Source organism: Spinacia oleracea, chromosome 4, assembly GCF_020520425.1.
Source record: "Spinacia oleracea cultivar Varoflay chromosome 4, BTI_SOV_V1, whole genome shotgun sequence".
In the NCBI taxonomy this organism is placed as follows: domain Eukaryota; kingdom Viridiplantae; phylum Streptophyta; class Magnoliopsida; order Caryophyllales; family Amaranthaceae; genus Spinacia; species Spinacia oleracea.
The window spans coordinates 105974258-105978460 of record NC_079490.1 but is presented as its reverse complement, the minus strand read 5'-3'; positions in this window follow the sequence as shown (position 1 = coordinate 105978460).

The following is a 4203-nucleotide window of genomic DNA, read 5'->3' as shown; positions in this document are numbered from 1 at the left end:
GGAGAAAATGGCGCCTCCCACGGTGAAATTCAAGACGAAGTTTCCATTTTCGAGACGGACTTTGAAGTTGAAGCTTCAAGATGAAGTCGGGCCATACTAGATCACATTTATCTTATGTATGCTTTAAGTTATTTATTGCTATTAAATATGTCTTAAATATGCATTAGATCAAGGCTTGATTATGTTGCATGATTAAGGATTTTAGTTCACTTAAAATCTAACCAACATAGTAAGAGCCTTAAGTTCCAAACTTAAAAATTGAGTTAAAAGGTGTCATGCCAAAATAGCACTTACTTGGATATCCTTTACATCGATCTTAGTAATAGTTTTCCGCCATAGCAAGGTGTTACGTATCGATACTAAAGGGGTAAGGTACACAAATAATTGTGAGTACATGTTAGTTTTGGTGAAACTCAACGATATAAGTAAGGAGTCCTTTTATGTCGTGGCAAAATCGATAGGTTTACCTAATAAGTTCTTAGACGTACCTATCAACCAAGAGTAGTTTCTAGACTATTAGCAAAAGGCTTTTGCTTACCTAAAATATTTTAGAATTGAGTCAAAATACATAAAATGACACCTGCCGGAATCTTTTTATTCACACCTGCCGGAACAATAAATTCGAATAAAATGACAATAACTTGTTTAAAATTGCATGATTGCTTTAATTTCAAGTTATTATTCATGATAAATGTTTAGACTTTGCATGCTTCAATGTATGTTTTAATTATTGTTTATAATTAAATATCTTGCACTTCAGTAAATCCTTTTAGAAAGGTAACAGTAAATTTCCTCAATTGGTAGCGAATCCAAGAACGATTCACGGAAATGAGAGAAAATGAGCAATTTAAAATGTACGTTTCTTTTAGCGACTTTTATGGTTGTTTTCGAGTATCAAAGTCGAATGGTGAACCGATTGGTGCTTGTGAATTCAAAATACAATGTAGTTTTGAGATCATAAAGCATTGAGTTTAAACGCTCAGCTTTACCAATGGTTAACAACCTAAAATCTTTGTCCATTTAATTCTCGAATGAGTCTAGTCCCTAGACATTCGAATAGATCGATGCTTAGAGAACTTTAGAAGCTTCTGGTAAGATCATCTAGTTGAAACTTAATATTCAACATAAATTAAATGGTAAGAACTTTGTTTGACTGACATTGGACATGTCTAACCAAAGTATAAAAAGTCAACACTAGAGAATTCAATTCTTAAAACTATAAGAAAGGGTACAAGAAATAGGAAAACAAGGAACAAATGAAAGAAATTCACGATTCCGTTTCTACCTATAAGTTTATGTTTAAAGAGAAGTGACCTAGCAATCAAACTTCCTTGGTATCATACACCGCTTGAGGTTCTTACTTAGGTAATAACTCAAACAATTGAAGCTAGGATACACTAATGACCTACAAGTTGGAAATGAAGCATGGCAATGCTACATTAGTTGTAGGGTCATCTAGTTTGTTTTAAGTCCTTTCAAAGTCTGGAACTTAATGGCTATTTTGTTCCATAATCAGCATACCTAAATTTTTGCTTCAAACACAGAAAGACTCACATTCAGAAAGAACGAAAACAATGCTTGTTTGTTTGTTTATTTGAATGAAATGGTCATTTACGGTTTGAGTCAATATGCTTGATTAAAAACAAACTACTCTTTAACAATAAAAACTTTACTAGGTTCAAATCAACCCCTTGATTTGAGTTCCACTAATCTTTGGCATTGTTGCTTAGACCATATCAACAAGTTAACATTCATAAGCTCTATTTCGATGGACTTTTGAAAGTTGATTGATTTCTAGATCAATTCAAGGCAAGCTAGTCTTACTTGTTGAAAGTAACAAAAGATATGAACTATTGTTAGAACAACTAGACAATAGAGTTCAAAGCTAAAGAAAGATTTTATGACTTTATTATTTCACATGGACTTGAGTGAATATAGGTTTATTTACTCAAAGTGATATAAGTTTGAATCTGTTTGGCTAGTTCAAAGATACAGAAGTATAAAATTCACTTGGTAAGAAATCATAAAGATCTAGGATAGATCATGTTAATGATTGCTTGAGACCAAAAATGATCATTAATGATTGTGTGTTGTAATTTCACAATCTAGCTCCATGAGATATGGCATATCTAAGTGGAATGATCGAAGTCAATTAGTACTTGATTCGATCAATGATGAATCATAAAGACTTTTCCTATAATTTCTAAAACAAAATGCTCAACTACCACCAAACTAAACCAAATTCGTCAAAGCTATTGAAAAAAAAATTCAGAATATCTTTTCATAATATATCTACAGAGTTCCTAAACTCAGTGGGAGCTTAGTGTTTATTATTCGACAAACTAAGGCCCAAGTATAGATATATGTTTCATTGTGATTTATTCAAATGAGACACAAGGGTATTGTTTCTACCACGAATTTTTGAGAACATAATGTTTGTTTGCTCGAAATGATGTCCTTTTGGAGATTCGTTTCGAAAATGACAAGTGGGAGAAAATAGACCTCGAAAGTCGTCGAGGCGAACAACAAACATAAACGGACATTCCGGAGGCTTTTCGAAGTTCTTCAAAAAATCCGAACACTTATTCTTTAAGGACTTTAAAAGTGGCTTTAAAGAATAGACATCTCATAAAGGACTTTCAAGTGGCTATTGATATTCTATTGTTTGATGTTCTATACCCAAGTAGGCATAGAGTTCAAGTCACTGAAACTATGAGATTCTTCTATTACATAGTGAAGAAACATGGAGTTCAGGTCACAAAAGCTATGCAATTCTTCTATTAGATAGTGAAGAAACTTACAACTTGCAGTCAAACTATTATGTAGATTAATGAGTTTGTGACCTATAAGAAAGCTATGACGAAACTCAGATTCCCTAAAATGGTTAGAGGCCATATATAGACTCAAATGTTTTAAATGGTTATAGGCCATAAACATACTCAATGTTTTGATGACAAAATTGAAATTTTGTTGATTTGCAAGAATAGTTTCACACCTATTGGTTGCAAGTTTGTTTTAAGGATAAAAACCATCAAACATGAAATTGTGTTCACACACAAAGCTAGATTAGTTGCTAAAGTTTACAAGCAAATTCACGGTGTGATTGTGTTGAAACCTCATGCAAAATCGTAATGCTTAAGTCTATAATTCAAGCAATGATTGCATATTGGTATATATGGCAATTGGATGACAAAACGTATTCCTCAATCAAATGTTGGAAGAAAACTATGTACATGGCATGTCATAGGTTTTGTGGATCCAAATAATGCTTGAAATGAATTCTAGCTTATGAAATCTAAGTACAGATTTAAGCAAGCAATTGGGAATTGGAATTGTATTTTAGTGAAGCTAATAAGTATTTTAGTTTCATAAAATGTACATGATATATATAGATATATAAGAAGTTTAGTGGGAGTACGTAAAACTTAATTGGTCCTATGTGTATCACACACATATCTCTCTATTGTGAAATAACATTCAAATGCTAATGACTTAGATTTGAAATTATTCATCAATGATGGACCATGGCGAAACTTAGTACATACTGGGTATTAAGATCTATTTACAAAGATCTTATAATATTGTTTTGGATTAAGTAATGGAATTTACTAAATCAAACACGAAAGACTCCATTGGAGATATTCGACCCATATGAATAAATCTAAGTAATGAATGTTTGAACTATGTATAAGCATTTACTAAGTTAAACATCAAAGAGTCTGAATAAGATTCTTAACCTATATTATATGTCAAAGAATTTAGCTGGAATTAGTATCTACTGAAACTAGATGAGCTAAAGTTACATGAATAGAATTCAATTGGGAAATATTCTGCAAAAGAATTTATCATGTATGATATAATATGAGGATCGCCAAAAACGTATCGTATGGCTTTAGGCATGACGAACATATACCAATCTCTATTGATCTAAATGAAGATCAACTAGATTGAGATCAAGAATACTTATGGTACTTGAAAAAGTACATAGGAATAGTTCTTGATTCAAGGAAATAAAGATATGCTAAATATTGATGCGGCACGCATAAACACTGGCAAAGGATCAAGCAAGATCCCTTTGGAGTTAACCATTGGCAAGGACAAGCTACAGAGCATCGTGTTTTGAAATGGAAACATGGATTGGAGACCATGAGTTGTTGAGTGGGAAATTAAAATAATAATTTCTATGTTCTAAGATACAGCTAG